Source organism: Ranitomeya imitator, chromosome 4, assembly GCF_032444005.1.
Source record: "Ranitomeya imitator isolate aRanImi1 chromosome 4, aRanImi1.pri, whole genome shotgun sequence".
Classification (NCBI taxonomy): Eukaryota; Metazoa; Chordata; class Amphibia; order Anura; family Dendrobatidae; genus Ranitomeya; species Ranitomeya imitator.
In genome coordinates this window covers 654,191,121-654,206,938 of record NC_091285.1, presented here as the reverse complement: position 1 = coordinate 654,206,938, position 15,818 = coordinate 654,191,121, and the positions used below count along the sequence as shown (strand labels likewise).

At 45.1% G+C, this 15,818-nt stretch overlaps 1 non-coding gene across 1 annotated transcript; it reads left to right on the top strand.

Annotated features, from left to right (window-relative positions):
* The first annotated feature begins 186 nt into the window (after window positions 1–186).
* Window positions 187–258, top strand: TRNAE-CUC (transfer RNA glutamic acid (anticodon CUC)). The gene has a single exon. It is a non-coding gene; the product is annotated as a tRNA-Glu (tRNA).
* Window positions 259–15,818: the final 15,560 nt, after the last annotated feature.

Here is a 15,818-nt window from a genome sequence, read left to right as displayed (position 1 = left end):
AGGGAGACATAAAGGGCGGGAGAAACCGAACCAATCCAGATGTTTGTTATGTAGCTGCACATATGGCGAACGTGTGAGAAAGGGGGCGGTCTGATGAGAAGTGCGCATTGTTCAGCTGATTGCGCATGCGTGTTATGTGTGTGGACGAAACGCTGACTAGGCACAGTGCTGTACAGTCTGCCAGCTTCCCTGATGGTCTAGTGGTTAGGATTCGGCGCTCTCACCGCCGCGGCCCGGGTTCGATTCCCGGTCAGGGAATGTGTTTTTTAGATTAAAAATTTTGAGTCTGAGGTAAATTTTGGTATAAAATAGGAACGCTGCTATCTGCTGATACAGTAGGGATTACTTGTAAACGAAAACATGGCGCTCGACGAACAACGGAGCAATAAATCAATGTCAACGCCCGGTTCATCGTTTTTTGGGTGAGTTTTTAGTGTTTTACACTTTTCCGCCTGCCGTTTTTTTTTTAAATTCTATTTTCTATGTGTTCATCTGTGTTTTATGTTCGGACGAGGTTTCCAGATGCTTTTCACCCCAATCCATCATTTATGAGTTTTCCAAAATTGGCTGTAAATGTTCCTCAGTCTTCTCCCTCCTCAGTGATTTCGCTAATAAAAAAAAAAAAAAAAAAAAAGGTTGAAGGCAAAAAAAAGGAGCATTTTTTTGGACTTTTTGCAAAATTCATGGCAGCCCGAGCACCATTTTGATGAATTTTGGGAAAAGAAAACCCCGAGCAACAAATGCAAGGCAAGAAAAGTGACTTAAAGGGGTTGTCCAGGCTCGAGGTTCACGGCAGTCGCTGTATGTGACCCACAGACCCAGGGTCGGACTGGGCCTAAAATTCAGGCCTGGCATTTGAAGTCACTTGTCACATGGCGATCTTTGTACACTTGTAGGTTACAAGAAGTGAGGGGAGTGTAAGGTTCACATTGCGTTAGTGGGTGTCCGCTGACGGAATCCGTTACATAGCGCAACTGACGCTATGTAACGGATCCGTTAGCGCACCCATTGACCGCAATGTATGTAACGCATCCCTAACGCATCCCATTTTTGGCATGCGTTAGCGATGTTCCGTTATTTTCTGACGGACCTCGAACGCTGCTTGCAGCGTTTTTGGGTCCGTTCTCGCTAGCGCAGATCGGGCATCTGCTAAACGCGATCCCTTTTTAGATGTTGCATTAACGCAGTCTGTTAGCGTATGCGCTAAATGGACTGCACTAACGCAATGTGAACCTAGCCTAACACGACTATATAACATATAATTACAGCTGTATGCAGCATCACAGCTCGGTCCTATTTATGGCTTTTAGTCGCAGTACCAAGAAAAGCCGCTACTTTACCTACATAACTGGATCTCGTAGATAATGAAGGGATTGAGACGACCAAAGGTTATGGAACCTCATTCTGAAACTCCATACACTTTGCCTACAGCCACTTTTGGTTCCGCTACGCAGCACGAGACCCGGTGACTCTGAAGAGCGGTGACATCAGTAACGTCACCGCTCTTCAGATGTTCCGGGTCTTGCGCTGAGCTCGGCGACTGTGAAGAGCGGTACTGTTACTACCGTCACCGCTCTTGAGAGTCGCTGGGTCTCGCCAGGTCTGGGCTAGTACTGGGGGTGTCTAATAGACACCTCTCCATTACTTACACCAGGGATTGATGGCAGCTGACATTACACAGCTGACATCAACCCTAAAAATCATTACACATACCAGAATTAAATGCTCTGGCGGCTGGGAAAAGCAGTAGAGTTAGCGCTATTCCCAGGCGCCGGGTGCTAACTACAATTGTCATCATCCGTGCCTGGTCTCCCTGCGAAGCATTTCTGCTGTGTTTACATGCGCTGATCTCAGGCCACTAAATGAGTGTGATCGACAATACTGAAGTCGTTCGCTTGTTTCCCGGCCTCTTTACACCAACTGAGAAAGAATGAAGGGAACAGAACAATCACAATTAGATCAATCTGTCCCCATACAGTATCATGTTATCAGCAGCACAACTACAGTTTACAGCGGTGATGTGCTGCGGAGAACAAGGATTTCTGTTCCCACATAAACAATCCAATCACTCGATGTATAGGCAGCATTTTGCTTGTTTAGTATAATACATCCCATAGTACTCCATATATTATAATGTGCACCTCAGTCCTCCATATAGTATAATACACTCCTCAGTCCTCCAAATAGTATAATACACCCCTCATAGTCCTCCATATATTAAAATACCCTGCAAATCCTCCATATAGTATAATACACTCCTCAGTCCTCCATATAGCATAATGTACTGCCACAGTCCTCCCTATAGTATAATACACTCCTCAGTCCTCCAAATAGTAAAGTACATACCTCATAGTGATCCATGTAGTATAATGCCCCGCCATTGTCATCCATGTAGTACAATTCACTTCCCATAGTAAAATGCACACCGTAGTTCTTCATATAGTATAATGTATTCCCCATAGTCCTCGATACAGTATAATGCAGCCCACATATAGTATAATGATGCCGCTCGAGAGTATAATGTAACTCCCCAGAGAATATAATGCAGCCCCCTCATATAGTATAATGCAGCCCCTGCATATATAATATATGGTAGCCCCCTCATAGAGCATAATGCAGCCCCCCATAGAATATAATGTAGCCCCTCCATAGAATATAATACAGCACCCCATAGAATGTAATACAGACTCCCATATAATGTAATACAGCCCCACAATCCAGTTATCACTCATTGATATATTTAAAAAAAAAAACACTCTCCTCACCTCTCCTCGTGCCCCGTGCTGCTTCCGACTCCGGTCTCAGCAGCTGCAGTCTGCCCACCCGACACACAGCAGGTACGCGATGATATGACGTCGTCGCGCACCCGCAGTGTCAGAGGCAGAGCGGGGAATCATGTCAGAGGGAGCGACAGCAGATGCTCTCTCCTCCATCATTGCATTCAACTGTACCGGTGTCATAGACGGTATAGTTGAATGCGGCGGCACTGGCGGGGGAGTGAGTTGGCGCTGTGAGGAGTCGGCGCTGGCGAGAGGCCCACTACTTCCACCGGCCCTTCTGGCATTTGCCAGAAGTTCCCGATGGCCAGTCCGGCCCTGATGTGACCCGTGGATGGTCACTAGGTACAGTGTCAGGATTAGGGTGTGGGAGCCAGGAATTAAGCGACGCAGGACATGTCCAGTCGTAATGTGGCTGGAAGTATCCAAATCACATACCTGCTGTCACATGCAGTCCCGGCCTAAGAGAATCCTGACTGCGAGCACACAGTGTACTCTGTGAAGACTTTCAAGTCTGCAGTCATGTAGAGCAATTTCAGACTTGAGCCCCAAGCCTGGACAACCCCTTTAAATTCAGGACCTTTGCAGGTTAAATGTGAACATACACGCCACCTTTTCCAGCATGTAATGCAGACACCGTTAGGATTTGTCTCCGCTTGCTGTCGTCACACGAGACCCGGCCGTGTCTCACATTTCGAATCGCGGCTGCTAGTCTCCTCAGCACGTTAACGGAAGCATGCAAAACGAATATTTACGGTCACATGACAACCGCTGAAATTGGAGCTGAATTTTATCACTTTGCTTTAATATGGTGTACAGATGTGGCTCCTTAACCCCATAACCCCCAAGGGTGGTTTGCACGTTAATGACCGGGCCAATTTTTACATTTCTGACCACTGTCCCTTTATGAGGTTATAACTCTGGAACGCTTCAACGGATCCTGATGATTCTGACATTGTTTTCTCGTGACATATTGTACTTCATTATAGTGGTAACATTTCTTTGATATTACCTGCGTTTATTTGTGAAAAAAATGGAAATTTGGTGAAAACTATGAAAATTTAGCAATTTTCCAACTTTGAATTTTTATGCCCTTAAATCACAGCGATCTGTCACGCAAAATACTTAATAAGTAACATTTCCCACATGTCTACTTTACATCAGCACAATTTTGAAACCAACATTTTTTTTTGTTAGGGAGTTATAAGGGTTAAAAGTTGACCAACAATTTCTCATTTTTACAACACCATTTTTCTTTAGGAACCACATCACATTTGAAGTCACTTTGAGGGGTCTATATGAAAGAAAATACCCAATTGTGACACCATTCTAAAAACTACACCCCTCAAGGTGCTCAAAACCACATTCAAGAAGTTTATTAACCCTTCAGGTGTTTCACAGGAATTTTTGGAATGTTTAAAAAAAAATGAACATTTAACTTTTTTTCACAAAAAATTTACTTCAGCTCCAATTTGTTTTATTTTACCAAGGGTATAATTTGTAAAGCGCTGCGGAATATGTTGGCGCTAGATAAATAAAATTATTATTATTAAGGGTAACAGGAGAAATTGAACCCCAAAAGTTGTTGTACAATTTGTCCTGAGTACGCTGATACCCCATATGTGGGGGTAAACCACTGTTTGGGTGCATGGCAGAGCTCGGAATTGAAGGAGCACTTCTTTACTTTTTCAATGCAGAATTGGCTGGAATTGAGATCGGACGCCTTGTCGTGTTTGGAGAGCCCCTGATGTGCCTATACAGTGGAAACCCCCCAATTCTAACTGAAACCCTAACCCCAACTGTTATGAACAGGTAATTCAGAACCACAATGGACCTTGAAGTTCAGAGCACACAAAGTGACCTGACAATTACCAAAAACATAGGACGAGCTCTGAGACGTGAGAACTCTGCTGACCGCAATCCCTAATCCTATCCAACCACACTAGGGGTAGCCGTGGAGCGCTCCTGACCAGTCCTATGCGCCTCGAGCATAGCCTGAGAAACTAGCTAACCCTAAGAAAGAAAAATAAGCCTAGCTTGCCTCAGAGAAATACCCCAAAGGAAAAGGCAGCCCCCCACATATAATGACTTTGAGTTGAGATGAAAATACAAACGCAGAGATGAAATAGCTTTAGCAAAGTGAGGCCCAACTTACTGAACAGACCGAAGATAGGAAAGATTGCTTTGCGGTCAACACAAAACCCTACAAACAACCACGCAGAGGGGGCAAAAGACCCTCCGCACCGACTAACGGTACGGAGGTGCTCCCTCTGCGTCCCAGAGCTTCCAGCAAGCAAGAAAAACCAATATAGCAAGCTGGACAGAAAAAATAGCAAACAAAAAATAACACAAGCAAAACTTAGCTTATGCAGGAAGACAGGCCACAGGAACGATCCAGGAGAAAGCAAGACCAATACTAGAACATTGACTGGAGGCCAGGATCAAAGCACTAGGTGGAGTTAAATAGAGCAGCACCTAACGACTTAACCTCATACCTGAGGAAGGAAACTCAGAAGCCGCAGTACCACTCTCATCCACCAAAGGAAGCTCATAGACAGAACCAGCCGAAGTACCACTCACGACCACAGGAGGGAGCTTGGCCACAGAATTCACAACACCCAACACACCACTAACCCTAATCCCAACCCTAACCATAACCCTAACCACACCCCTAACCCGAACATGCCCCTAGCCCTAATCCCAACCACACCCCTAACCCCAACACACCCCTAACCCTAATCCCAACCCTAACCACACCCCTAACTCCAATACACCCCTAATCCCAACTATAACCCTAACCACATCTCTAATCCCAACCCTAATTCCAACCGTAAATGTAATCCAAACCCTAATTTTAGCCCCAACCCAAACTTTAGCCCCAACCCTAACCCAAACTTTAGCCCCAACCCTAACATAGCCCCAACTCTCACTGTAGCCCTAACCCTAAAGGTACCTTCACACTGAGCAACTTTAGAACATGAAAGACAGCGATCCGTGACGTTGCAGCGTCCTGGATAGCGATCTCGTTGTGTTTGACACGCAGCAGCGATCAGGATCCCGCTGTGACATCGCTGGTCGTAGCTAGAAGTCCGGAACTTTATTTGGTCATCAGGTCGGCGTGATTCGTCATGTTTGACAGCAAAAGCAACGATGCCTGCAATGTTTTTTCATGGAGCTAACAACCAGCGAGAACGATAAGTACGTCACTGGATCGCTCCTGCATCGTTCAGTTGTTGCCGTGTTTGACGTCTCCTAGCGACCTAAACTGCGACGCTGCAGCGATCGGCTCGTTGTCTATATCGCTGCAGCGTCGCTTAGTGTAACGGTACCTTAACTTTAGCCCCAACCCTAACTTTAGCCCCAACGCTAACCCTAACTTTAGCCCCAACCCTAACCCTAATGGGAAAATGGAAACGAATACATTTTTTAAAATTTAATTTTTCCCTAACTAAGGGGGTGATGAAAGGGGGGTTTGATTTACTTTTATAGGGGGTTTTTTAGCGGGTTTTTATGATTGGCAGCCGTCACACACTAAAAGATGTTTTTTATTGCAAAAAATATTTTTTGCGTTACCACATTTTGAGAGCTATAATTTTTCCATATTTTGGTCCACAGAATCATGTGAGGTCTTGTTTTTTGCAGGACAAGTTGATGTTTTTATTGGTAACATTTTTCAGAGGCGTGACATTTTTTGATCGCCTTTTATTCTGATTTTTGTGAGGCAGAATGACCAAAAACCAGCTATTCATGAATTTCTTTTGGGGGGGGTCGTTTATACCGTTCCACTTTTGGTAAAATTGATAAAGCAGTTTTATTCTTCGGGTCAGTACGATTGCAGCGATACCTCATTTATATCATTTTTTTAAGTTTTGGCGCTTTTATACGATAACAACTATTTTATATAAAAAATTATTTTTGCATCACTTTATTCTGAGGACTATAACTTTTTTAATTTTTTGCTGATGACGCTGTATGGCGGCTTCTTTTTTTGTGGGACAAGATGACGTTTTCAGCGGTTTCATGGTTATTTATATCCGTCTTTTTAATCTTGTGTTATTCCACTTTTTGTTCGGCGGTATGATAATAAAGCGTTGTTTTTTGCCTCTTTTTTTTTACAGTGTTCACTGAAGGGGTTAACTAGTGGGACAGTTTTATAGGTCAGGTCGTTACGGACACGGCGATACTAAATATGTATACTTTTATTGTTTTTTTTAATTAGATAAAGACATGTATTTATTGGAACAATTTTTTTTCTTTATTTAGGAATTTTTTTTTTTTACACGTTAATTTTTTTTTTTTTACTTTGTCCCGGGGCGGACATCATACTATAGTGTCAGATCGCTCATCTGACACTTTGCAAAGCAGTGTGTCAGATCAACGATCTGACAGGCACTGCAGGGAGGCTTTCCGGCGCCTGCTCTTAGCAGGCGCTTCAAATCCACCTCCCTGCAGGACCTGGAAGGAGCCCCGCGGATATTTTGGATCCAGGGCCTGCAGGGAGGAGGAGGTAAGAGACCCTCTGAGCAACGAGATTACATCGCGTTGCTCCGAGGGTCTCAGGGAAGCACACAAGGAGCCCCCTCCCTGCACAATGCTTCCCTATGCCGCCGGAACACTGCGATCATGTTTGATCGCAGTGTTTCGGGGGTTAATGTGCTGGGAGCAGTCCGTGACTGCTCCTGACACATAGTGCCAGATGTCAGCTGCGATAGTCATCTGACACTCGGCTGCGCTCCCCCCGTGAGCGCGGCCGATCTCCTATGACGTACTATCCCGTCACTGGGAATTAAGTCCCAGATCACCTCGACGGGAGAGTACGTCATATGGGATAAAGGGGTTAAAGGGAATCTGTCACCACTTTTTTGGGATATCAGGTAAAAATATTATTCAATTCAGTGTCCCGTATGCATTATACAAGTACTTTTGATACCCCTTGACACCCCACCTATGATCCATAAATACCGTTTATATTCCTCCCGCAGTGTACGTAAATATCCTCGGTCGGCTTTGAATGCACACACTCCAAAACTATACGCGAACGCAGAAATTTCCTGAAAATAATGTGTAGAGCAAGCTAGGAGGTGGGGAGAGATGGACAATAAGCCCCACCCATCTGACAGGAACAAGGATAATAATTGCCTAGTTGGACAGTTTCAAAGGTTGGATCGTTGCGGACGCAGCGATGACAATTACCGTATATAGTCGAGTATAAGCCGACCCGAGTATAAGCCGACCCCCCTAATTTTGCCACAAAAAACTGGGAAAACTTATTGACTCGAGTATAAGCCTAGGATGGAAAATGCAGCAGCTACCGGTGAATTTCAAAAATAAAAATAGATGCTCCATACCGTTCATTATGGCCCCATAGATGCTCCATATAAAGCTGTGCCATATAGAATGCTCTGCACCGTTCATTATGGCCCAATAGATGCTCCATATAAAGCTGTGCCATATAGAATGCTCTGCACCGTTCATTATGGCCCCATAGATGCTCCACATAAAGCTGTGCCATATAGAATCCTCTGCACCGTTCATTATGGCCCCATAGATGCTCCACATAAAGCTGTGCCATATAGAATGCTCTGCACCGTTCATTATGGCCCCATAGATGCTCCACATAAAGCTGTGCCATATAGAATGCTCTGCACCGTTCAGTATGGCCCCATAGATGCTCCACATAAAGCTGTGCCATATATAATGCTCTGCACTGTTCAGTATGGCCCCATAGAAAGCTGTGCCCCATATATAATGCTCTGCACCGTTCAGTATGGCCCCATAAATGCTCCACATAAAGCTGTGCCATAAAGAATGCTCTGCACCGTTGATTATTGTCCCATAGATGCTCCACATAAAGCTGTGCCATATATAATGCTCTGCACAGTTGATTATTGCCCCATAGATGCTCCACATAAAGCTGCCCCATATATAATGCTCTGCACTGTTCAGTATGGCCCCATAGAAAGCTGTGCCCCATATATAATCCTCTGCACCGTTCAGTATGGCCCCATAAATGCTCCACATAAAGCTGTGCCATAAAGAATGCTCTGCACCGTTGATTATTGTCCCATAGATGCTCCACATAAAGCTGCCCCATATATAATGCTCTGCACCGTTGATTATTGCCCCATAGATGCTCCACATAAAGCTGCCCCATATAGAAGGCTCTGCACCGTTCATTATGGCCCCATAGATGCTCCATATAAATCTGTGCCATATACAATGCTGCTGCAATAAAAAAAAATGACATACTCACCTCTCTTGCTTGCAGCTCCTCGGCGTCTCTCCGCACTGACTGTTCAGGCAGAGGGCGGCGCGCACACTAGTACGTCATCGCGCCCTCTGACCTGAACAGTCAGAGCAAGAGGATGCGGAAGACGGAGCGGCACCCGGCGTGTGGAACGTGGACAGGTAACTATGACATACTTACCTGCTCCCGGCGTCCCTGGCTCCTTCCCCCGGACAGCTGGTCTCCGGGTGCCGCAGCCTCTTCCTCTGTCAGCGATCACCATTACCGCTCATTAGAGAAATGAATATGCGGCTCCACCCCTATGGGAGTGGAGTCCATATTCATGACTTTAATGAGCGGTCCCACGTGACCGCTGAACAGGGGAAGAGCTGCGGCACCGAAGACCGTGGGATGGGCAGGGGGAGCGCCAGGAGCGCCCGGACTAGGTGAGTATGCGACACGCTCTCTCCCCCTCACCCGCCGACCCCACCGCCGACCGTGACTCGAGTATAAGCCTAGAGGGGCACTTTCAGCCCAAAAATTTGGGCTGAAAATCTCGGCTTATACTCGAGTATATTCGGTATGTGTACTTTATTCTTCATATTTTTTTCATAAAAATATTTATTTATGGGGACAGTATTTTTTTATGCATTTTTTATATTTTTACAATTTTTTTAAAAAACTTTTTTTTTTACTTTTTTACTTTGTCCCACTATGTAACTATCATTTTTCTTCTTGCTAATCACTTGTATTGTATGGGGATGCAGCAGCATCCCTAGGGTATGCAAACTGTCAGCGCTGCACTGCCAGGGTGAGTAGCTTGATCTTGCTCTGAGCACGATCAATCAACTTTCTGTTGACCTGGATGTCATCATGACGACATCAAGTCACCATGGCAACGATCGGGACCCCACGTGACGACATGGGGTCTCCGATTCAAAGGCAGAGTGGCTGTCATCCCTCTGCTGGCCCCCAAGTTCGATCGCAGCATTTAGGTGGTTAAAGTGCCAGGAGCGGTGTGAGACCGCTTCTGGCACTTGGTTCCGGGTGTCAGCTGTCAGAATTAGATGACACCTGGACCTGGTGGCGATCGCTCGTGCCTGTGTGCGCAAAATCGCTGGGACGTATCCATACGTCCCAGCTCAATAAGAACTATGGTCACAGAGACACATGGATATGTCTAAAGTGGGAAAGGGGATAAAGTCTGAACTATCAAAATATACTATCAATTAGGCTATGTGCACACGTTGCGGATTTGCCTGCGGATTTTTCCTCTCTGAATCCGCACCTCTTGGCAGAAAACGCAGGTGCGTTAGTGATGCCTTTATGATGTTTTTTTTTGCGTGGCTATGATGCGTTTTTTAATGCGTTTTTGGGGTGCGGATTTGATGCTTTTTTGTGCAGATTTGATGCGTTTTTTATGCTTTTTTGCAAGCTAAATAAAGATCTATCATTGAACAAAAAAAAAGATTTGTGATGTAATTTCTTGTCCAACCTCCTCGTTTACATTTGTCCAACCCACACTCCATTACACATAGATAGACAGATAGACAGACAGACAGGTAGATATGGGATAGACGGATAGATCTATAGATAATAACTATCCATCCATGTATAGATCTATCTATCTCATTCCTTCTATCTATCTCATTCCTTCTATCTATCTCATTCCTTCCATCTATCTAGCCATCTATCGATAGCTAGATAAATATGGGATAGATATATAGATAGGTAGATAGAAGGAATGAGATAGATAGATCTATATACAGTATAGATAGATCTATTGATACATAGCTATATCTATTCATTTATATATCTAGAAAGGGAGTGTGGAAACCACATAAAGAACGACCAAAATGAGGTATTAATACATAAACATCTTTATTTACAAACAAAGTTACAATCCTAAAAAAGCCTAAATAGGCTTGAGACAAAAAACAGAACAAGGTGAAGTAATGGTGGCGATTGCCCCAACCAGTCGCCACTATGTCTGAAAAACGTGCGGACCAGAGAACTAAGGCTGCCAAAAAGGACGCTAATGAGGATAAATTCTATACCTAGAAATATCTATAAATCCTAGTACATACATATATGATATACCTAACGGGATGACAAAAACAATGTAAATAAAAATAAATACCACAATGCGGTGCAAGCGGCAATGTCAATGATGATATACCCGTATGCAGCCAATAACGCCACTCCAAATATGCATAAAGACTATCACACCTAACTATGTCCCTCCCCCATCGTAACCTAAGACCGTGCAACTCCCCATATGGCTGCCCGGTGAATACCAGGACTAGTCGCCGCTATGCGGCTGGAAGTTTTACCTGTAACAGGGGGGTACTGGTTGGCAGCCCGGTCTGGTCCCACACGTGCACCCGACGCGCGTTTCGGAGCGGAGGCTCCTTCGTCAGGGGGCGTGTCGGCTAACTCCGGAAACGGGGTTTAAATACCAGAGTATCCTTGATTGCCGGGACGAGGCCCGGAAGTGACGCAGGCGTCGCCATGACACCGGCGACGCTAGGCGGCGGCGGCGTCATGCAGGAGAGCCGCCAGAACCATGGCAACCCTCGCTGCATATAGACGCCGCAAGCCGCCCAGGGCAGCCGGGACATGACGCGCATGCATACAGGCAGCGCCAGGGCAATCAATAGAACACTATCACAGACTAAGTACAGATAATGGAAGCACCTGAGAAGTAACTACCACTGGGCACATAGATATAAAACCAGAGTGAAAGAAGGGAAGAGGGGAAGAGGACAAGGGGAGAACGAGAAAAGAAAAAACATGTACTGAAAATAACAACACAAGAAAGAACCATAATATCACCATCTCAGAGAAATATAAAAGCTAGAGGGGTCCCGGCTACACCTACCTCTATACATGATGTCACCTAAATACAACTCGGTAGTACCAGGATCCCAGAAAACCATCCCCAGACAATGCCCCACAAAAAAATAAGTGCCACAAACGCAGTAATGACACATATTAAAAACAACAAGAAATACTGTGATAATCGTGTATACAGCAACAATTCCCATCATATTATCATCTTCATCCGTCATATATATGCATCAAACGAAAGCCGAGGAAACTGAACCCCATCACGGAGTTAAACGACATTCACAAATACTAGCGTGTAGGAGATACTAAAGCAATATTCTGTACAGCAGCAATTTCCATTGGATCGCAGTCTTCATCCACACTACCAGAGTCTCCAGCGAGAGCCTAGGAAACTGAACCCCATAACAGAGTCGTGCCACATCACCAAATGCTAACGTATCTATAAGTAAAAAAGTAAAAAGTTAAAAACAAACATAGCAGCCACGAGACGGGACAACCCACCACCAAAACACTGCCTAGGCCAGAGATCACAGAAAAGATGCAAAGCTAATAGTTTCATTTAATCCGTGGGGGTGGACCGTGTTCAGGGTCCACATCCAACGTGTCTCAAGCTGTGCCAGCCGTTGGGAGATGTTCCCCCCCCTAATTCCCGGCTCAATCATGTCTATCCCTTTGACCCGTAGACCCGTGCTATTGCAGCCATGATGGGACTTAAAATGCCTGGGTATCGTTTTTAATGTGCTTGAATCAAGCACACTGGCCGCTGCTTCAATTCCAAGCACATGCTCACGCACCCTTATTTTCAACTGTCGAGTCGTCAGCCCCACATAAATTAGGGGGCAAGGGCAAACCGCACAATATATCACATTCTTGGATGTGCAAGTGATAGACTTGGTGATTTTAAAATTCTTTTGTCCTGATGAGTCAGTGAACGTGTCATCTCTGGAAATGTTGCGGCATGCCACACAGTGACCACAAGTGCGACAGCCGCCTCTAGGTAAGTAGCGTGGGTCGTTCAGAAATGTCCTAGGAGGGTTTTCAACAAAGTGGCTGCGCACTAAGTGGTCACGCATGTTCTTTGACCTCCTAAATGTAATGGACGGTCGAATAGGCAATAGCTTTGCCAACGTTACATCCGTTCTGAGGATCGGCCAGGCACGTTCAAGTGCATATCTAATGGCGCCTGCCCTCGAGTTGTAGTTGGTCACGAACCTCACCACCTCAGATTCACTACCACCAGTCCGGCTACCATAGAGCAATACATTTCTTTTACTATGCTTCGCCCTTAAATATGCTCTTTTGATAGCCCGATTGCTGTATCCCCTTTCTCTAAACCGGGACCAAAGGTCCCTCGCTTGTAACTCAAAGTCAGAGTCGGTGGAGCATAGGCGGCGTAGGCGTAGAAACTGCCCAATGGGGACAGCACGCACCATATGGACGGGATGAGAGGAGGCCGCATGGAGCAGCATATTTGTGGCAGATGGCTTTCGATAAATTGTGGTTTGCACTGTATCAGAACCATCTCTTTGCAATGTCACGTGAAGGAACTCAATACTCGATCTATTACATGTCGCTGTCAGCCTTATATTGAAAGAGTTCTTATTTAAAGTAGTCACAAATTCAGAGAAGGACTCACTGTCGCCCTGCCAGATGATAAGAATGTCATCTATGTAGCGCGCCCACAAGAGGACGCGCTCCATAGATGACAGACCCTCTGACTGCAGGAGGTCCCTTTCCCACAGCCCCAGGAACAGATTAGCATAGGAGGGCGCAAAGGCCGCCCCCATGGCTGTTCCCTGGAGCTGCAGGAAAAAGGACCCCCTGAAAGTAAAAAAATTATGAGTCAGGGCAAAATTCAAAACCTCCAAGAAAAAGGCAATAAAGTCAGGGGACAAACTGGATGTGGATAGAAAGAAACGAGTTGCAGCCAAGCCATCACAGTGGCGGATGCTCGTGTACAGTGATTCCACATCCATAGCCCCCATAATCGTGTCCACCCCCAGATGTAGATCGTCCACCCTAGGTAGCAGTTGGTTTGTGTTTTTCAAAAAAGAGGGGAGCTCTTCCACCAGCGGTTGCAGGATCGAATCGATCCATTTGTTTAATTGTTCAAGATAACTGCCATTCCCCGACACAATGGGGCGTCCCGGTGGTGTAGCCATGTCCTTATGCGTCTTGGGAAGTAAGTAGAATGTTGGCACTGTTGGTTCAACCACCACAAGTGCTGTATACAATTCCCTAGAAATGACTCCATCCTCCACGCCCTTTTCGAGAATCCCCCTGAGTTGCGAGCAGTAGGCGGACAAGGGGTTATAGGTCAGTTTTTTGTAACAAGTGGAATTCAGTAACTGACGCATGGCCTCTTTCACATACATGGTCTTAGGCCATAGCACTATATTACCCCCCTTGTCCGCCGACTTAATCACAACATCAGGGAGATCTCGAAGCTGTTTGAGCCGTCGTCTCTCGTTTCGTCAGATTGTCGTTTTTAATGGTTTGAGGAATCTTGACCAATTCCTCGCTAGCCACTTTCACAAAAGTTTCAATGGCGCTGCAACTTGCCAATGGGGGAAACTTTTTTGATCGCACGCGAATCGCTGGTGGAATCCTACCTCCTTCCTCTATCTCTTCTTCTCTAGACAGCTCCTCCAGGATTCTCAGGGCCGATTGTTCGCTTTCTGTAGGGAACAATTCATGAAGATTATTATCAAAAAAGTGCCGTTTGAATAGTAAAGACCGGGCAAATAGATGTAAATCCTTAATCACCGTAAACCGGTCTAGACCCGCCGTAGGTGAAAAGGACAATCCCTTACATAAAAGCGAACAATCGGCCCAAGATAGAGGGTATTTACTCAGGTTTATTACCTTATTATCCTCCTTGGGGGTTTCAAAGTCCCGTGTTTTATGCCTCCTATAGGGATGGAAATTTTGTCTCCTCGTACGATTGTAGCTCGTGCCCGAGCGTGTGACCGCAGATGATATTGAACTATCCGACTGGGAACCATATGACGAAAGAGATGTATTAGATCCACTCCTCAGCATCTGATGATGTTGTATCGATGTTTTCCTCCACATATATACCTTCTGGGACTGATAGTCTTTCAAGTCACGATTAAATTTGGAGGACTGTGTGTCACTAATTTTTTTAACAGTTGACTCCATGATTTTATCAATTTGTGCATCGTAATTTTTAAATTGCTCTTCCGAGCATTTCCCACGTAACTCTGATAGTATCAAATCGATCTCTTTGTCAAGTCCCTCAATAGTTTTAATATTGAGTTCAATCAACAGCTTCATAAAAGTTCCTGAACAAGCCCCACAGGCCTCCTCCCATCTCGTCACAAAATCACCATCCTCAACGGGGAACGTTGGCACTACTCGAACGCGAAGGCCCCTGGGAATCATATTTTTCAGGAGATATTTTTCCAAGAACAATCTGTTCCACCAGAGCTTTGTGCGTTTTAATAACATTTTTTTCACGGATTCAAATACTATATCACTACTGTGATCTCTAGCCGGCAAGCCACCTGTTCCCTCTTGTCCGAAAACCTGTTCGATTTGACCCAGCCAGGACTGTTCCCTGGCTCTAAAATCCATAATACCCAACAGCGTACCTGTGCAAAACACAGAAAAGTATAATAAAGAAATAGAGGTATTAAATGGCAACATCACCTAAAATCTATATTAATATTAATATTGCCCTATAATGGATCCATAAAAAACCCAGTCGTGTAACATTACATAGAAAGGGAGTGTGGAAAGCACATAAAGAACGACCAAAATGAGGTATTAATACATAAACATCTTTATTGACGAACAAAGTTACAATCCTAAAAAAGCCTAAATAGGCTTGAGACAAAAAACAGAACAAGGTGAAGTAATGGTGGCGATTGCCCCAACCAGTCGCCACTATGTCTGAAAAACGTGCGGACCAGAGAACTAAGGCTGCCAAAAAGGACGCTAAT